General features: G+C 37.5%; 1 pseudogene; it reads right to left on the reverse strand.

The window, feature by feature from the left end:
- Positions 1-1,736: 1,736 nt before the first annotated feature.
- On the reverse strand, positions 1,737-6,636 carry LOC147034953 (huntingtin-interacting protein 1-related protein-like; annotated as a pseudogene).
- Between the last annotated feature and the right edge of the window lie 15,540 nt (positions 6,637-22,176).

Here is a 22,176-nt window from a genome sequence, read left to right on the forward strand (position 1 = left end):
CAACAAATCAGATATTTGCAAAACTCTTGGTTCCTCGCTCCTAACTTCTGGGGCAGGTCGAAAATGTCAGAAAACACACAACAAATATACTGTAACAGAATTAACCCTAATGAAAACATGTTAACGTTTATACATCCACTTCTAAAGGCTGCATTTCCTGGTGGATACCACAATACCCAACATTACCTGCGGAGCCATTCCAATTTACCTTATCCAAATTTTCACGAGCCCTGTCTCCACAGGGTAGTGACACGGATTCAGTGAACCTTCCCTTACACACTCATACATAAACCCAATATCAATCATTCATTCCAACCCTGCAAGACTATGGCTCAAATGTTATTATACATGTGTGATCCTCAACTCTGCAACGGGGAGGTACCGTACAACAAAGTTGGTGGGAATGCTTCCAGTTGTGGTGACCACAATCCAACAACAAGTTGCCCAGCATATGACTTTCCCCCCCCCCCCTTCAACTATTTGGTCCCTGACAGCCAAACAGCTCTTTTGCTGTATGCCCCACCAGGGAGGGTCTCCTCACATCCAGGCTCTCACAGCCCCATATGGTTCGCAAGGGGTCTCCTTACTGCTGGTCATGCAAGCAGACCTCCCCTCTGACGGGTCTCCATTTCCAGACACCACCAGCTGCCAGGGACAAATTACCTCACGGGGAGCCGCAGTCACCGCTCCTCCAGAGCATGTTCCATTCCTACAGACCCACATACCTTCCTCACCCACAAAATCCAACATCTCATTTCCTCCCCTGTTGCCATTCAATCCTTAAACATTGCAATACACAAATAGTGAATGTGTTGCGATGCTGCCATGGCCTGCTTTGATGTTGTCATCTGCATTCACTCTATGAACACAATTCAATTCTCAACACATAACAGATATCAACACCCCAAGACGATTCTGGTTTCCAAACCGAACCATTTACAGACCATTAAGTAACTCTCACCTGTTCCCATACGAATTACCCATGTCACAATTTCAAGCAAAACAACCCTTTGGAATGTAAGCATTAAGGCACTTTACACGAAGTGCAACTCCTCGCAGGTTGGTTGGGTCCAAGAGTGTCATCCACCCCTTCTAGTTCTCCACACCCTTCCAATCCACCCATGTGTATTCTTTGCTTTCAATCTCCCTGAATTCCATACTTTTTTTCGGTTTTTTTTTTCTTCTAAATTTGCCGATTATTCCAAAATTTTTCAGATCAACCTGACCAATGTTTGGATGTAAACGTAGACTTGAAGAACACCCTCCATGAGAAGATGTCAACGAATCAGATCAGCCACAAGAATTGTCTACAAATATTCTTATGAGAGGCAGCATGATCGATTCCTGCACCCCACCCCCACCCCTTCCAGGATCCGGTCGACCCAAGTTTGTCTCATTCCTTCCCAGAAAACTGTGTCCTCCTCCAGGGTCTGGAACCCCATTACTCTCCCATCCTGGCCTGATCAATGCCTGCATCCTCCTCCAGGATAAACTGTGGCCACAGCTAAAATCCAGGCAGACATTGCCACAGCCCAGCGGACCCAGCCAAAACTTTATCTCCTGAGCATGCCAGGCTGAGGACAGAACAAGGCCATAACCGGCTGACCCACAACCAGCAGGAGGATAACTCCCAGGCAAGCATGGATGCAAGCAATCACATCCCACCATCCACGACAGCAAAATCCAGACAAACAGCCACTCTGGTTAACGTGAATGGATCCAAAGACCTTGGGCTGTTACACTCGTCTGCTCGGCTGCCTGCGATGAGAGTTGGGGTGAGTTGAGGTGCGTTTTGGCCTCGTGCAGCTCTCGCTCCAGCTTCTCTGCTCAAATTCCCTGTTCCTCAACCTGCTATCATGCTTGGCGATATGCCCGCTCAAAGGCTTGCTCCTGTTCTTCCTGTTGGCATTTATCCCAGCACTGACTTTCTTCCTTCCAGAACTTCCTTCCAGAAGCAGAACTTCCAGCCGACGTCTGTTCACCACTTCCTCGGATTCGCTCTTAAATGACTGCAGTTCAGTAATCACTGCTCTGGTCTCCTGGCATAAGCTCTCTATCAGCAGATTTTTTCATCAGGTCCTTCTGCAATGCTGGGTTCCAGAATCGGCAAAGGATGTGTTTCTTGTTGCGGTTAAAGTTCCAGCCCTTCGTCACCTGAAATCACCACTACTGGACTCACGTGCTCAGCCAGCGCAGATGCTCTCATGTCCGGCCTTTGCTCTTCATCGCTCCACAGATTTACCTCCGTGGGATGGGAGATGAGGATACTCGGATCTGGTATGACATGGGTGAGAGGTGCCAGATGAAACTGTCCAGCCTGTGTCAGAGAGATAGCATGCTGTAGATCCACAGATGCAGAACCTGCTTCAAAAGAGCTGAGCTCACTGTCCATATAGGCAAACAGCTCCACTGTCAGCCGAAAAACTGCGCCAATGCCGTTATCTCCAGTAGCACCAAGCTCTTTGTCCATCACTGTCAAGCCAGGTGGAAGAACCGACCACCCCATGTGGAATTCAACTTTCTTATGATCAACATTATGTAGATGGAAACAAGCCAACCACAATGGTCATGATGATGGTTCCACGCATGACCAAGCTCCTTTATTCGAGTATTTTGAAGTGAGGAATCCAGCAGAACATTGGGATATCCATCGCGCAAAATCTTGTGGAGCAAATTACAGAACTTCCAGCTGAGAACAGAGTTGCTGGAAAGGAAGAAACTACTTGTGACATTCCAGAAGGTGTTGGCACCTTGTTTCTCGGTGGGTGCCCAAGATGCAAATGCAGACATGTTTTTGTTCCAAGCCTGCACTTGACTCACTCTGGCCTAATTCAAGATGAGCCTCCCTCCCGCTCAACCATCGGGAAGCCGCAGCTGTTGCAACTCTCCACAACACATCCTTCCTGGGACTGTTTCAATACTGGCTAAACACAACAAACTTCAAGACTTGCCTTCCGGGAAGTGCCATGTTCAGGAAGCAATGCTTCAGGAAGATCACTTTCCTCCTCCAGCACCTTCGCTACTTCCACGTCATTCCTTTTCACATCATCCAATGTGTCCTTCTCTACTGCAGTATCATCAACAAACATTTCTGTAGATCCACTGTCAATTATATCTGTACCATCTGCATTACAACAGCGAGAAACACCAGACTTGTCATAACATTCTGCATTGCCATTACTTCCACAATATTCACAAACAGTGAGTAATTGAGCTTCACAACAATTATCCAAATCTGAACTCTGGGGTTGGTCCTGCAAATACCTTTCAAAAACATCACTCTCACATGGGTCTGTTTGACAAGCATTCTGCTGTTGCTCTTGAGGTCTATCCATGACTGTTAAACCGTCTTGCACCTCTTCAAATTGGGCAAATCTCTCCAGAGTTTACATCAGCAAACTCACCTTCGATTGTTTCAGAATCAGCCACATGCTCGGGACTTGGTCTGTCAACGTCACTGTCACTCTCCTCCACTATCTGTCCTGCAAGTGGTTCAAACATTTGCTCTGCCAAGTCTGCTTGAGCCAGTTCAGTAACATTCCCAATGTTAAAGTGCAGCAAGTCCAGTTTAACTTTGTATGAGTCTGTCAGTCCTAGCATGGTCTCAACAGAACCATCAGTGTGACCAGTGAAACGAAGAGAAACATTTTCGTTCTATCACCTCTCTCTTGATGGTATTGTCCCAAATTTTCAGCTGCTCCTGTAATATCTCATCCATCCTTTTCCCAGTCAATTGTGGCTCCTGCAAGCCTTTATCAGCTAACATTTCTGACACCAAATGTCGCAGTCCTGGCAGTTAGGTTAATCCTCCCCCCCCCGCCCCCACGACCCAATTGTGGTGGACAGGCGGTTAACACCGACCAGGCTGGATCACCGAGCGGTTTTCCTTGGAGGCGGACACGTGATCCTCAGAGATTATGGAGTGTGTGGGAGAGAATGGGCGGCTGAGGGATGGAGGCACACAGGTTGTACTCAAACCCACTAAAGATACACGGACATGAGCAACTTAAATAAATAATGATTTATTAAACATAAAATCAAGTTGGAATGGAATAAATCAGGTTATGAGGTAACCCAAATCTAAATTTCAAGCACCTCCACACAGACAAATACAGACAAGGGGAATGGAATAAAACAAAGAAAAATAATCCCTCCTTTAATTTGGCACTAACCTTCGTGTCCAGGAATGAGTTTCAGTGGCTTGAAAGTCGCCAAACTGCTTCGTCGCTGTGTGGGAAGATATGCCTCAAAATGGCTCCGAGCCGCCCTTTGGGAGGGAAATGTACATGAGGTAATTTGTGAGGCGGTGTTCAATACCAGGGCTCACCAACCGGCGTGCGGCTTCCTCGTCGATTGCGCTTGCTGATGCCGGGGCTCTCTGCAGAATTTTATCTGCTTCAATCTCTGCTTTAATCCCGATCTAATTAACACAGTACCACCTCTCCCCCCCCCCCCCCGTGTTATGACAAGTACCACTTCAGCTCACAGTTTTTCTTCAGCTCGTAGTGCCGATCATGGAGTGAGGGAGTATTTCAAATTATAGTAACATCCAACAATTCTCTACATGATAAACGTGGACAGGAAATAAGTGGGGAATTATCATCCTTTATTATCATACACTTTGTGTGATTGTTTGACATCTATGCACTCCTGAACTTTTGTATGAGATTATTTGAAAAACTGGTGAATATATATATATATATATATATATATATATATATATATATATATATATATATATATATATATATATATATATATATATATATATATATATATATATATATATATACTACTGGAAATGGGGACATTAAGAGAGACTCAACTGCTGGAGGGAATGAGTTGAAAACTGGTGAATTTTGTTCAGCGTTTGCAAGGCAAGGTTTAAGGGGGTAAAGAAATTAAGTCCTGTTAATCCAGGGTGGGTGAAGCACCACAAATCTCTCTATGAAATATGTGTCTATGTAAAGTGCAACCCGGTGGAAGCCGGGACTACAAATCAAACAAATATGTGCCATCGACATCATGAAGGTGGGGAAATTACACCATCCGTAATGACGTGTTATTTGCTTGTTTAACACAATTTGCATGTCTACTTTCTGTAGCTTCTATACTACATGAAGAGAGTGCATTACATTGATAACATGGGCAATGAAATGAGTTTTGATATTAACGGAGATCCTCCTGCGATCTATGAGTTATTAAACTGGCAGGTGGTTGGTGAAAATAAACTTGAAATGAAAGCTGTTGGGTTATATGATTCTACAGCTCCAAAAGGACAGAGACTTCAACTGGAACATGGAACCATCATGTGGAAAGGAAACACACATGAAGTAAACATGATTATAATCCTACAAATGTCTTTTTTTGAATAATATTAAATCTGCATTTAAAAATAAGAGGAAAATTCATCTGAAAATAAATACTTGACATCAATCGGATCAATTTATGATCCTCACAATTACGATAGAGTAAACTGGAGAGTTCATAGAACACGTTACCTTGTGCTGTCTTCCAAAACAAGGACATGAGCAGGGTCTTTGAGTGGCAGATTTGATTGGTTGTGATGATGTAAAATGCCATAATATTTTTGTCCAAGTACTACTAAACAGAAGGGTTTTGAAAGTTTTAAAAAGGGGGTTCTTGTTCTACAGTGTTCAAGTGTATAATTCAATTTAAATAAAATAAAGATTTGAATGTCGAAGAAAGAAAAATTATGGAAGTTTACCATCATTGATGCAGTCTTTTACTCCACCTTATTTAACATGTTACATTATTTACTCGTGCCTGTTGTTTATTGCCTTATGACGACTTAAAAAACTTAAGTTTCCTGTTTGGAATGACTTTCAATTTTGTTTGACTGCCAGACAGGAAGACAAAGTAAGAAAATTATCTAACTCTTCTCTGTGTATGTATGATCGGGATGAATTCAGAGCCAAAGTATTGCTAAACGTATGGTTAATTTTGTGATTCATGTTCCGATTTCTGTTCGAAATACAACATTCAATTGAAGCCAAGTTGTTCCTCAACCATCAACTGACATTTGCAGACAGAAGAACAGACAGACAGAAATAAACCAATTGCTTAACCCTGCTTTTCACTTTGGTCTGCAGAGTAATAAGTCATAAATTGAATTAAACTTTAAATAATTTCTAAAAGTCCAATAAAGATTATTTCAGATGGATTTGTAGAACAGTTTTTTTAAGCATGTGTTTTTGTCATACATATCTTGCAATATGGTTCACTCCCTCAAATCACAAAGAAGATGAATTGTATTTTATCAGGTACCTGTATCTTCATGCAATGAGCCATGCACACCAGGAACACGCAAAACTCCCCGGAAAGGAGAACCCATTTGCTGTTTTGACTGTATACCCTGTGCCCCAGAAGCATATTCTAATATAACAGGTTTGTCACACACTGCATATGTAAACATAAAAATATCAGTGTAGGCAATTCTCAAACAAATTTCTTTCTATGCATAATAAATGAAAAGTTATGTAAATTTGTGACAGTTGCTATTTTTGTTCATGCAATTTAAAACAGACTCAGAAAACTGCTATTCTTGTCCATTGGAGTACTGGCCCAACAAGCAGCAAAGTTCGTGCTTGCTGATGCAAAAGGAATTCCTTGCATTCTCTGATCCACTGACACTTACTTTGTTGCCCTTCGCTCTGCTTGGAAATATGATATCATTCATCATCGCATTGATTTTGTTCAGATCTTGGAAGCTTTTAATGATTGAGACAAATGAATTTTCAGTCAATATTGTGTTACTTGTAATTCTACAGGGATGTTTTGGATGTACATTATTATTTGTTGGAAATCCAACTAAATTTGTTTGCTGGTTACAAAATCCGATATCAATTGTTTTTATTACTCTTTCCATTGATTGCATGCTTATCAGAACTCTTGGATTGTTTAATCTCAGATATGGTAAGAAAATATAACTTCTACAAGAAAGCATAACTTTAAAATGAGTTATAACAAAACATTATGAACCCAGAGTATATTTGGTGAGGGGGAAATTCATGAACTTTGTGTAACATGATGTTGCGATATTTCTGAGCCTATAGAAGCAAAGGACGAAGCTGTGATGTCAGTAGGGTGAATATACTGGTTCTGGCTCACTTTTCCCCATGTAAATGAATGGGGGATTTTCAGCGATTCATATTTTTTTCCCCTAAAAATAAACCCCCTTTTTATCCCAAGGTATATTTATTGGTCTCCCCTTTTAACCTGGGGACACTTTTTTTTCAAATAATCCATGCAATAAGATAAAGATTTGTTCAAGTACTAAAGTGGTAATGAGATTTGTTAAAGGTGATTCGAAAGAAATATCTGAAACGTCTAAGCCTCGGGACACTCTTTATCAAATAACTGATGCATATTGTTTAGCTCACTCATTGAACCTATAAAGATTTGTTCATTCTCAAATTTCTTCTATAGTTTAATTTTCTTTGCACAATAATCCCCATCTAAAATATTGAAAAACAAAACATTTGAATCTTTATATTTTTTAAGATACCCCTTTTGTGCCATTACGAAATGATAAACTTCTCTTAATGCTCTTGTTTGACCACCTCCTGAGCCACATATCATTTTGAGATTATAGTAAATTGTTTTTTCATTGTTCAATTGATAACCATCAAAGTTTTCAGTCCATTCAAGGATATTCATTTTTTTCTTTACATCCTCTAACTTACTACTTTTTAAATTGATTCGCTGATTTGTTTTATTTACCTTTGTTTTAGTTATTTTTTCAATAAGACTTATTTGATATTTTTCACATTCATTATGTTTTCCATTTATATACCAAGACTGAGATTTTCTCCACTCTTGAGTTTGATTAATACTTGGTTTGACCATTTATATATTGCAAAAAAACGCGGCGGTAGCCCTTAAAAAACCCTAACCCATCTTCCCATCGTTAAAACACAATCTATTCTATTCACTCTATCATACAATATCCATATGGAACACAATCTATTCCATTTTTCTAAAATAAATCTCTTATCATCAAAGGCTCCTAATGCCTTTTTATTTACTTCTTCACTATATATGTTATGTTTATAACTTCTTATTGTATTCATTTTCCTATATTCTTCTTTCTTATTCATCAAACAATTATAATAATTTCTAAAAGTTATTGATTTCTTTATTACATATTTCTTTATTCCCTTTAACCTCTTATCAATCTGATCACCATACTTATAAGCATATGCCCTTGCTCTCAATCCAATAAACTCACTCATTGCTTTTCCACCCAACTCATCCTTAAACTTACGAATAACCTTTTCATTCTTTTTGGAAAATAACTCACTCTTCTTGCTGAAATTACTTGGATCATATACTCCAATATTTTTCTTCATATCTTTATAAATATCATCAGTTTTTATATCTAGGATAAAACTATCAGTGTCCATATACAACAATGAAACATTTTCACCATACTCTTTCTTTAAGTCATTTTAAAAATAATCATACATCAATATCTTTGATAAATCAAGAACTGCTGTTCCAATATAAATTGGTTTATCCATTACAATACTTTCCTTTTTCATATGAATTGCAGAAAAGTTCTCTGAAAAGACCTCTTCTCTCTCAAAACTTGGTTTATTTATCAATCTCGAAGCTTCTTTCCAAGATGTTGCGAATCTAATGTTTTGCCTGTTTCGAACATTTTCCATAGTCTTTCCAAATGCAGCATTATTCATTAATTTATAAAAGTCCCCTTCAAATTTTACTTTTGTATTTGCTCTCATATCTGTATTGAATTGAATATACTTTTCCACCCAAGGACTTTGTTTAAATTATAAAACTCTATGAATTTTAGCTACTCTCAATCCTTCTCTCAAAAACTGTTTTAAGCTTCTCTGATGCAAAACATATCCTTCTTTATCATAGAATGTTGTTAATAACTTTTCTGTTGATTTGCCTTTAATATTAAAACTTTTATGATAATCACTGAACCATTCTTTCTTTGGGGTTTCTTTCTCACATGCAAAAGGAAGGTATTTATGCTTATTATGAAGATCACTCGGGTACCTCAAATCAACTTCAAAATAATAACCTTCTTCTTCGTCATTCAATTCCTCTTGAGAAGAAATAACAATATTCATCAAAGCCTTTTCATAATGCTTTTCTTCCACCCACTCTAATTTACCAAAAGGCAGAGATTGAGACGTTGCCCATCCATACAAATTATTAGCATCAAAATACATCAAATAATTACTATCTTTTTCACTATCATAATTTGGAAGATATTTATTATTTGCTTTAGCATATCTTTTTGAACAGACTTGTGATATTCCACCTCTCTTGGACTTCTCAATCATCAAAAGCATATCAACATCACTGATTAAATCTATATCTTGTTTTATCATTTTCAACATTGCACTCCAAGCTAAACCAGGAGCTGTGAAATAGTGGGCAGGATCTAATCCATAACAATTTTTATAATGACAGAGTGATCTAAAAGCTTCAAACACATCAGGTAACAATAAAACATCTGTTTTTAGATATAAATCATGATATTCTCCAAGGTTCTTTATCTTAAATATTTTCCATATTTCTTGTGCGTGTTTATATTCCTTATCACTTATCTCTTCTTCATAAAGGTTATTATAGAAACTTTCTTTTGAAGGAAGTTGTATTTCTTTAAATCTCATAAATGAATCCATATAATCATAAGGATAAATTCCCTTGTAAGAATTTTCTCTTTACTTTGAATTCCATTCCTTGTTTGAATTTCCTCTCTCGTAAGAATTCCTTCTTTAATCAGAATTTCATCTTTAATCTGAATTTCCTCTTTAGTTAGAATTTCGTTCATTGTTCGAATTTTCTTTATAATTAGAATTTCATCTTCAGTTAGAATTTCTTCATTAATTTCCTCTTTACTTTGAATTCTCTATTTAATCTGAATTTCCTATTTAGTGAGAATGTCCTCTTTTGGAAAGAATGAATTAAGATTTGGAAAAGAGTCCGTGGAGCTTAGATTTGATGCGAGGTAGGCTAGTGGTGTTCCCATAAGGTCAGGTCAGGTATGGGAGCATGTGCCAGAACAGCACGTCGCTGCGTCCACTTTCCGCCGGTACTCCAGGGGCATCCGTCTGGCCATCCCCCAGGCAGATGCCAGGCCCATCCCCATCTCCTTGAGATGATGGTCAACCTGTTGCAACCATGAGGCACGTGGTCGACCCACTGGCCTCCTCCACTCATGAGACTCCCTCGCTGAGAGAATCTGGTGAGCAGGATCAGAGTCAGGAAAATGAGCCACATGTCCATACAGCTGCAACTGATGCTCACGGACTATGCAGGTAACAAATCTCATCCGAGTCTCTCTCAGCAACCGCTCGTTGGACACAAAATCCGACCAGCAATAGCCAAGGATTCTCCGAAGAGACCTGGTACCAAAGGAATTAAGTCTCCGTCTCAGATCCTTGGTCAGAGTCCAAGTCTCGCACCCATAGAGCAAGACTGGAAGTACCAAGGACCTGAAGACTCGGACTTTCGTCCTCCCGCACAGGTACCGGCAGCGCCACACCCCATGATCCAGTGAATCCATGACTCCCCAGGCCCGACCCAGACGTCTATTGACCTCTGACTCGCAGCCAGCAGAGACATGAATATCACTGCCAAGGTAAGTGAATCTCTCCACGACCTCAACATCCTCACCACAAACAGACACAGACAGGACAGCAGCATCCAAGATGTCACCGAAAGCCTGGATCTTAGTTTTGACCCAAGAAACCCGTAATCCCAACGGCTCCGACTCCTCATTCAGCACCTCGAGGGCCCCCAAGAGGATGTCTAAAGTCTCCGCAAAGATGACTGCATCATCTGCAAAGTCAAGGTCCGAGATCTTGACATTCCCAAATGACGCAGCGCAGCTTGATCTCTCCGACATCCTCCCTAAAATCCAGTCCATACAAGTGCTGAAAAGTGTGGGGGCAAGTACACATCCCTGACGAACTCCAGTAACAACTAGAAATAAGTCAGAGATGGTACCACCACACTTCAAAGCACTCTCAGTACCAGAGTAGAGTTCAGACATCAGATCGATCAGTTTTGGTGGCACCCCACGAAGACCAAGAATCCTCCAGAGGACATCCCGATTCACTGAATCGAACGCTTTACAGAGATCAACATAGGCTGCAAGCAGCCCCTGCCGAAACTTTCGCCTGCGTTCGGTGAGGACACGAAGTGCAAGGATACGGTCAATCGTTGACCTCTTTGGTGTAAAGCCTGACTGCTCTGGAAGCTCGTGCTCAAGCAGATGGTGGCGAACCCTATCGAAAATTATCCACGCAAAGACCTTGCCCGGCACTGAGAGCAGCGTCACCCCTCGGTAGTTGTTGCAGTCTTGGCGATCACCCTTCCCTTTCCAGAGAGGGACAACAAGGCCCCTCTTCCAGTCAGTTGGGATGATGCCTGTGTTCCAGGCAGAGCACAAAACTGCATGCAACGACACGAGTGCAGCATTTCCACCAGCCTTGAGAAGTTCGGCATGGATGCCACAGATCCCTGGAGCTTTGCCCCGTTTCAACTGGTTCACCGCAGCCCGTGTTTCCACAAGCGTAGGTGGACCACAGTTGATTCGAGGGTCAGCAACAGGGATTGTAACACCCTTGATGTCCAACTCGACAGTTGGGGGATCAGCCTGGTACAACCGCTCAAAGTAACCGGCCCAGCGGGCCTTCACTTCAGACTCCTCTGTCAAGAGCCTACCACTCTCTGCTCGAACTGTAGTGCTCCGAGGGATGGGCTTGGATGAACGTAATGCGCGAATTCCCCTGTAAGCGGGACGAGAATCACCTGTCCACAGGTGATGCTCTACCCCCTCACAGATTCCTCGCACATAGGTCTCCTTGTCCACCCTCAGTGCACGTACAGTTTTACGCCTCAGCTCCCTGAACAGCTCAGCTCTGCCATTCAGCCTGGCCCTGCGACTCTGGTCAATGGTATCCAGTGTCCCTTGAGAGACAAAATTCTTCTTTGCCCTGCGGTGAGCTCCAAGGCATCCACCGGCAACATCAAGGACGGTGGTCTTGAAGGCGCTCCACAACTCTTCAGGACCCCCCAAAGCACCCAGACCCCCCAAGTGTCCACTCAGCCTGTTCGCAAACTCCTCAGCTACTTTCTCATCCCTGAGCTTGGCAACATCCAGTCTCAGCTGGGATGGTACCATTCTCCAGGATTTAAGGTGCAGCTTTAGAGTTGTTACAACAAGCCTGTGGTCAGTATTGAGGAACTGAGCACTCCGGTAGACCCTGCAGTTCTGGATCATCCTCCAACGACCGTCAATGAGGACATGGTCAATCTCCTTTGCCAGACCGCCAGCTTTGGAATACCAAGTCCAGCGATGAGCTTGTGGGCGCTGAAACCATGAACCAGCCACCCTAAGTCCATGACTTCTTGCAAAGTCAAGGAACTTAGTGCTATTCTGGTTCATAGTTCCTGACAAATGGGGACCAACACACACCTCATAACCGTCCCTATCAGTTCCAGTCGATGCATTGAAATCCCCCAAGACTAGAAGTGTATCTCGTCTGGGGCACTGATCAACCACAGACTCGAGTGTGGCGTAGAATGCATCCTTCACGGTGAGATCGCTCGCCTCAGTCGGAGCATAAACAGAGACCAGGGAAATGACACCTAAGGAGTGACGAATTCTTAATCTCATAATACGCTCGTTGACCGGTGTTACCTCAATTATCATTGGGGTCAGCTTATTGGACACAGCTACAGCAACTCCTTGGGCATGGTAACCATCAGAGCGACCAGACCAATAGTAGGTGTAAACACCCACCATTATCTCGCCGCAATCCGGTCTCCGAACCTCAGAGAGAGCTGCAATCCCGATGTCCAAACGCTTGAACTCAGATGATAACGGAGACAGGTGATCATCCTTTCTTAGGGATAGGACATTCCAGGCACCCACCCGAAGGGACCGCCTCCGGTTAACCCAAGGAGACCGCCGTCTGGTGGACGACACCTCAGCACCACTCCGACACACTCTCCCGCAATCTGACCCAGGGATGTTACCCCGTGGTTTCCCTCCTATCAAAGATTGGGGGTCCCGAAGGCTTTGCCCCAATCCCGTCATCCAGTGAGCTGCCCTGCGAAGGGAAGCTGCACAGGAGGTACTCCCACGGAGTGGGTTTTCAGATTTTTTTGCGTTTTTGAGTTTTGCGGAATGAAGGGTTTTACGGTGGCCGGAGTGCAAATCCTGCCACCAACCTCCTAATAAGAAGTGACCCAACTGCAGGAGGACGTCCGCAGACACAGTTGGGCACTAGATATGGATGGCCGTTGGCTCACAAGGAGCTCCTCTGCCCTTTGATCCCATAAACTTTGTTCCCATAAACTTGTAAGAATCTAGAAACCTAATACGAGTTAAAGGTTTTGTGAATATCATTTTTGTAAATGAAATATACTTTTGACTTGTGTTTGTTATGGCAGAAATATTCCCTGGTGTTTTTGAAAGTTCATTTATAAATAGATGTGTATCATAGTTGGCGCTGTTGTGAAGAAAGACTGGAATAAAAGAAGGTAATTTATAATTAAGATTACAACAGGAATGAGCGGGACCTCTATATTTACCAGTAAGATGACAATGATCCCTAACTTTAGACTCCTTAATTTCCCCCTCACAAATATGACAGATATTGTTCTTTCTAAATTCTAATTTTTCTTCTTTGGTTAATTTCATCGGTTCATTTGTTTCTTTAATTAATTTAGTGAGTCTTATACAATCCTTTTCTTATCGTTTTACAAACTCTTGTGAAGCTTTTTTTCCACTATAATGTTCAAGTTTGTTGTACTTTTCTCCAACAGATGATTTGATATAATAACAGAAACCACAAGGAATATGTTTTTGATATTTATTTGTGTATGATTCTTTTGGATTAGGAGAAGCAGTATTTATCTTTTTAAGGATACACTCAAAATCAGCATATATCACAAATGGGTGCATGAGAGATTTATTATAATCTTCAAAAGAAATCTTTTCACCAGGTTTAGGCATTGTAATTACAGCTGATTTATGATTACTACAACATATTGAATGTTGTTCTAATCGTTCTTTTGTATGAAATGAATTAAGACATCGCTTACAAGGATATATTTTGTTTGCTGTTATGAATACCTGAGAAGAGATTAATCTTGATAAATTATTGATGTATGTGTAATGTGAATTATTTCCAACACTAAAATATAAAAGATCAATGTGTGTTTCTTCATTTTTATAGTTGTTTGAAATTTTTAATATTTGAACTTTGTTTGTATCCGTTAATCCATATACATTAATAGAAAGATTATTCTTTTTCTCAAATTTAGGAATATCTGTTAGTGGCATTGGGAATTTAAAATGTTTAATGTCCAAGGTATTCTCATATTTCATATATTGTTTTACTCTTTCTGAATTACATTTTGGTAGATGAAAGTGAGCAAGAACAGACCAGAGAAAACATTTATTATCATTGTTCTTAATATTAACAACTGCCTTCTTTAGTTTTATTTCTTTTGATAATTCAATATAAGAAGAAGCTTTAAGAGGGTTTGATTTTAGAATGTGTATATCTAAAAAGATGATTTTTTTTAATATTGAATCCACTTCCTACCACTGTATTATCAACATCCTCCTCTTGTTTTGATAGTTCTTCATAAACCCCACTATTTAAAAAATCTTGAAATGATGTTATAAAATGAAGATCTGTTCTCATATAAGGAGTTTGTTCTTCATCTTGTCTTAACATATTCATTTTTACTCCCATATAAAACATTAAAGTTTTCATTTCTTTTAATGTCTTTTTAATAACTTTTTCAACATCAGGTTTCACTATTTCAATTGATTCAGCTATTGATGATGGACCAGGTTCTCCAAATTGAAAAATCCTTATTTTTATATGCCCTTTAAATGCCCCATCAGTGTTTTCAATATAATAGTCTCCCTTTACTTTAAACTCATTTTTCTTGTGTTTTTGTGATTGAAGATGTTTATTATAACTTCTCTTCAAAACATCCTTTGAACATATATCACAATGTTTTCTTTCCAACTCAAGAGGAGATATTTTATGAAAGAGATTAAATGTGTGTTTGTTGGTTTGGAGGTGTTTTCTATAATGTTTATATTTGTGATTACAAACATCGCAGTATGTTGTATTCACCATATTTATATAATAAATCTTTGCTTAAACTAAAATTTTCTTGATGAAATTTCGTTTATTTTACAGGTGAATCTGTGCTTAAAACCATTTTATCCTCCAACTTTTTCACTTAATTAGTACAATGTTTCAAGACACAAAAGACAAGTTTCAATCAATCTCTTCATTTGTAAAAGATACTGAGAAATATGTCAAGGATGTAAAATTGAACAAAGACAAATATAACAACTATTGGATGAAAACAATTATGGTAAATAATATGAGTTCTTCAATTTCCTTCAGTGGAAGGGCTTTTAGTATACCTGGTGGAACATCAATTAAAGTATCTCTAACAAAAGTTTCTCCTCTCCTTCTGGCAATATATTCAAAACTAGAAGAAGCAATGAAACAAGAAAAAGTATCAAAAAACAAAAACCTTATGGATGAAGCTTTAGAAAGAAAAGATAAGACCATCTGTAATATGCAAGGAGAAATTTGTATTTTTTTCAACAACCCTAAAGATGTAAATCCTGATGAAATAAAGGATGTTAATATATCAGGTGAAATGACATTTCGTTCAATAGTCGTGAACGATCATTTTAAAATTACCTTTAATATAAAAAATGTTGTCGTTGAATCTGGTAATGAAAAAAAGTATATCGATATCGATGGTAATATTATTAAATATGAGTCAATATACAACTGAAAGTATAGATGAATTTCAGTTTAAGTGAAGTTTTACTTTATAAATATGCTAGACTTTGCTGATTCTCCATATGACAAATTTGAGAATTGTCCTGCGTGTGAAAGACGGGGATTAAACACAGAGTCAAAAGCCTAAAACAATGTATATTCTGTGATTATCTTCTAATTAATGATAATAAAAAGGAAAATAATTATTTTAGATTTACACCAAAAATGAATTACTTTACAAGATTGATTAGAGAAATGAATGTAAAGTATGAGGGTGATAACACACCTTTCCTTACAAGGGAAGAAACTGAACGTATTAGAGAAATGCTCAAAGGATTGTTGTTATATATTATTCATGGATGTGATTTTCAGGGAAATATCAACACAAGATATTGTATAAATAAAATAATGGATTATCTTGAAATTAAACCTGAACTTAGGATAAAATATAGAGTTTCTAAAAAAGCCAAAAATAAATTAAATAACCTGTTTTCCAAATATATAAATGAATGATTTTTTACCCATTTGGGAAAATAAGATAAAACTTAACAACCATAAAAATCTCCCAAATTCATTAAGATGTCTCATAGTTGGTTCAAGTGGATGTGGAAAAACCTGCTTACTTTTAAAGATGCTCCTCACTCCCAACTTTTTAGATTATGATAACTTAATAATTTTCACAAAGTCGAGTTTTCAACCAGAGTATCAACTACTCTCACAAGGTTTTAATGCTGGTCTTCAAAAAGAAGATATAATCAGTTTATTTAAACGTCAAAAAAACCTAAATGATTAAAAACATTGAAGATATAATTCAAGTATTTTGTGATACACAGAGATGTAAAAAAATCAAATCCGATACCTTGTATTCTTAGTGATAATACGGATATAAATCAAAAAAGAAACTCGTTATCTTTGATGATTGTGTTAATGAGAGAAACCAAACGGTAATGGACAGCTACTACACAAGAGGGAGACATCCTTCTAGTAATTGTATTTATCTTAGTCAATCGTACTTTCAACTTCCTCGTCGTTCCATCAGAAACAATGCTAATACTTTTATTTTATTCAAGTTAAATTCAATAGATATCAATAATTTTTGGAGAGATAATTGTTCTACATTATGTAGTAAAAAGAAATTTGAGGATTACATGAAGCACATGACTGAAAAATATAAATATATTGTTGTGAAACAAGATGGGATATTAAGGGATATATTTTTTGTTTTATAAACAATTACATATATAAATGACAACTATTATTGTAAATCTTGTGGGTAAATATGCTTCTGGAAAAAACTTTCATAAATCAAGGTTCTTGTGTAGTACAAATGAGAATATTGTAAATTTACTTAAAAAAACACCCTGTGATACGCATTGTATCAACAACAACTAGAGCAATAAGACCTGGAGAAGTAAAAGGTGAAGATTATCACTATATTTCAGTGGAGGAACATATGCGATAGAGGAATGAAGGTCAAATATTTGATGAGGTTTCTCTTGGTACAACGAAATATTCACATTGTAAGAGTGAGTTAAGGAAACTAAAATCTGGTGGTCTTGGGATATTATAAACTAATCCAGAAGGAACGAGACAAATTATTAAACATCTGAGCGGAGTGAAGATTTTATCATTCGGTTTTGATGTTGATGAAGAAACTCAACACAAACGTATGAAAAGCAGAGATGCAAGTATTAGTGAAGAAGAAATTACAACTCGCATTAATGTTAATAAAGAATTTGATGAAATATTTAAAGAAAAGGATTTATTTGAACACATCTACTTGAATGATGAAGAAAAGGAAAATTTCCCTGTTGATCGTTACATTTCATTAAATGATATTTTACAATAAATAAATGGATGCAAAAGAAAGAGCAAGAAGATTTAAGGAACATCAAGAGTTGGTTTCAAAAGTTGTAAAACAACAGGAAGACATAAAGAAGAAATGCAGACAGAAACTAATGGGTGAAGAAGCATTTGAAAGAAAACAAGAGAAATTTTTTAAACCACATTTAAAAACTTCCCAAGAAAAAATGAAAGAATATCCACAGTTCCCACAGTAGAATATACTCCTAAAAAAACTTCAAATGTTAAAAGATTTTGATCAAATGACGGAGGAAGAATTAGAGCATTTAGGAGAATTAGAATATGATGATGAAGGTTTATTTCAAAAACTGGAAGAGATTAATCGACCCACTGATTATATTGTGAATGCTCTTCAAAACAATGAATATTCAGCGGATTCAAAAACCAAAGCAGGACTCATTCCAACAGAACAACCAGCAATATTTCATCTTGTTCAAGAAAAGGTATTGATATTTAATGATGAATTAAGGTTCTTGGGTTCTGCTCAACCCCCTGTTAAACTAACTCCGAGATTAATGTTTCTTCTCACAAAAGATGGAAGACAAGGTTCAACTGTGAGGGATGAATCAAAGTATATTGATAAACCATTGGATATGAGAAAATAATGATGATAGAGTATATATTGATCTGCTGAATACTCTAAATTATAGGGTTAGTATTTCTAGTAAAAGTAGGAAAAATGAGAAGGAGAAACACATTATTCAGGCTTTAAGTATCCTTGGTTCAGGTATTAGTTTTCTTCCAAATGACCCATCACAATTAGTTAATAGACTGTTATTGTTGTTAGGTAGTAAGAAGGCTGGAAATAACAATTGTTTTAATGAAGCATCAGCCATTTTAGACCAGATGATGATCATGAAAATAATTAATAAATCTCAATATAAAGACATTTATCTCATATTAAATAAGATGAGAAGCACAATCCTGAGTTTTAATTTCCCAACAAGCGACCACAATCTTCATTCCCATACCCACTACAACTTGACACAACAAAAGAATATGAGGCATCTTTATTGTACATGGAAACTTATAATACCTTCTTTAATATAACTGATAAAAATGACAACTTTAATTATAATCCCGGAAGTGGATACAAAACGATAATGGTCTCACCCGGAGCATTTGAGATTTCTCAAATATCTTCCGAAATTGCTCGTCTTATGAAAGAACAGGGTGATGAACCAAAAAATATTGTTATAGACATTCAAAAACATACTTCAAAATCAACGATTAAAGTTAAAAATAACTACAAGGTTGATTTCACAATTGATAATTCATTTAGAGAGTTATTGGGTTTCTCCTCAAAAAAGATTGAAACTAATGGGACGTTTTACAGTGATAATGTCTTTCAAATATCCTCAGGAATAAATTCGGTGTAAATTCACTGTGATTTGATTGATGGTGCTTATAATGATGGAAAAACAACAAATACAATATTTTCATTCAGCGCATACTCAACCCCAATTGGTAATAAATTCAATATGGAACCCAAAAATTTGGTTTATCTCCCTGTGTCAGGAAAAACCATACACAGAGTAAATTTTAGGATAACCGACCAAGATAATGGTATGATTTCTTTTAATGGAGAAGTTATATCCATCAGAATTCACCAACGTGAAGTTTTCCAATAAATAAATACGATGGTTATTGTGAGGAAACACGAGTTGGGAAAATATAAAATAATTACAGGGGATGGGATGTTCCTTTCCCCATACTACAAGGGTGAAGGTATGTATCTTGGTAGAGGATACTATAAACCTAAGAGACAAAGGGGTGTTGGACATCAATTTAGAGCAGATGGGATAATTGATACTCTAATGGGTATTGGTTCAACTATTCTTCAACATAAAGATCTAATTGGTTCAACTGCTTCTGCTGTAGGAAATGTAGCAGGTGTTGTAAAGAGCAAAAAAGATGCCCAGAAGGAATCTCATAAATTACAAGCAATAAAAGAAACTAAGAAAGGCAAAACTAAGTTGCCCCCCCAAGAACGACAGAAAATAATTCGAATACTTGGATCAGGGTTTCAAAAGTTTTAACATCTTTTTTCCGAAATAAATACAAGTATGGAAGCAATTGATAGTATCTATGATTTGGATGATACTATTATTATCTCAAACTCCACTAAAAAAGAAGATTACTTCAAGGTAAATGCAATAACTGGAACAGACTGGAATATGAATGGTACAAAAAGTTTTGAAATAAATAATCAACAAACCTATTTGAATCTCTCCGAAAGTTTCTTGTTGTGTAAATTTAAATTCACTAAGGCTACGACTAACACAAACACTACACTTGTAAATGATTTCTTCTGGAAAATGTTTGATAGTGTGCGTTTATATATTGGAACACAAGAAGTTGAAGCGGTTGATTATGTCTCTGCTGTATCTGAAATGATGAAATTTACACTCTACACATTCAGTGATAGAATGGGAAAGGGGTCTGTCGAAGGTTTTATTCCTGATATGTCAACGGGAACAAACACAGACCCTGGATATACTCAAAGGAAAGGAGCGTATAATGATGATACAAAAGCAGAAAATAATTTTACTGTGGCAGTTCCTCTTTAAGGTATATTTGGATTTTGTGTTCATGATAAAGTTCTGTATGGTCTTAAAATTAGATTTCAACTACAAAGGAATGATAATGAAAATAGATTGCTTTTTGGTGTTGGTAATGCTTTTGGTGATCAGAATAAATTTGTAATTGAGGAAATGAGTTGGTATATCAGTGAATACACTCCTAATCTTAAAACAGAAGAGATGTTGAATAGAAGACTTAACTCAAAGAAACCACTCAGTGTATCATACCTCAAAAGAAGATGTCAACACGTTGAACTCAACCAAACTACTTACACGTGGAATTTGGGTGTTCTGGAAGGAAAACCACGATATCTGTGGATCATTTTTAACAAGCCAGATGGTGATCATGTGACTGATAAGAATAATGCATTGAGTGATAATGCTAAGGTGAAACAACTTCGTGTTTCCCTAGATGGAACATTTTATCCACGAGATAGATTGGAAATTAATTGGGAAAAAAATGATTTTGCTGAAGCATACAAGTATTACCAAAAGGTGTGTGAAAGTAATGGAAATAAAGAACCTATTTTGGATATGACAGCATTTAAAAGTTTGTATACAATCTATGCGTTTGACCTGAGCGCTCAAAAGGAAACTATAAAGTCTAATCGAGTGGATACTTCCCTATACATTGAAAGAGGAGAGAGTGAAGAAGTTGATACATATTGTTTGCTTTTGGAAGAAACAGAATTATAGATTAATACAGATAATGGTGTGATGATTAGTCTCACATAATTTTTTGTTAAATAAATGAGTGGCAAAGTACCAACTGGGTTATATGTTAATCAAATCAATCTTCATAAACTATCATCTTGTGTTCAAAATCAAAAGCCTTGTACAATTAACGTTAATACAATTCAGAGAAAAGGAGCAGTAAGAATTGATGTTTTGCTCACAAGAGAACAGGTTAAAATCTTGAATGACACTGGCTCACTTAAAATTAGAATGACAAAACCAATGTTGAAAAAATATTCAATAAGAGAGACGAGTGGAGGATTTCTCCCATTTCTAATTCCTTTATTTTCTGGTTTAAGTGCGGTTGGAGCATTGACGGGTGGTATTTCAACAGCGGTCAAAACTGCCAACGAAAGGAAGGCTCAACTCCAGGCTCAAAAATAATTGGAAAGACATAACAAAGAGTTGGAGAAACAAATTAGTGGAAGTGGTGTAATTGTAGATTTTGCTGAAAAACTTGAAGGTCTGCCTGATAAAGCGAGATTGTTAGTTCGAGATATGCTTTCTTCTATAGCACAAGCAGGTGTAAAATTAACGAAAAAAGGTAATGGATTATATCTTTCAAATAAATAAATGAGCATTGATGAGTGGTTTAAAGAATTTGGAAAGAATACAACATCAAATTTACAACTTGTCAAATATTGTAAGAAATTAAAAATTCATAATGTGGTTATTTGTATGAGAGATGAATTAACAAATGTGCCGAAACATACAAAGAATATTATTATGAACTTAGAAGATAATAATGGGAACGTTTCTCATTGGGTTTGTTTTTCAATAGTCAAGACAAATATTATTTTGATAGTTTTGGTCTTCCACCTGTTGAAGTCATAAAATTCTTACAGAATGGTGTTTATCAAACATTTCAAGTCCAAGAATTAAATTCCAAGTGTTGTGATCAATTATGTCTATATGTGTTATTTCAACTCAACAAAAAATAAAAAAATTTATGATATTATTTTTAATCTAATATAAATGACTTATGTTGGTAAAGATGGTTCTATCTTTGGTGTATCCCAAGAACTGGATATAGATTTATCAAATTATTACACAAAGGCACAGGCTGAACGACATAAATATAATATAACCAAAAATATTAACATGAAAAATGCTTATAAATTAAAAAATTATCCAAGCCCGACTGACGCGAATGACTT

This window comes from Eptatretus burgeri, chromosome 1 (genome assembly GCF_056783735.1).
Source record: "Eptatretus burgeri isolate ZD-2024b chromosome 1, Ebu_testis_v1, whole genome shotgun sequence".
NCBI lineage: Eukaryota > Metazoa > Chordata > Myxini > Myxiniformes > Myxinidae > Eptatretus > Eptatretus burgeri.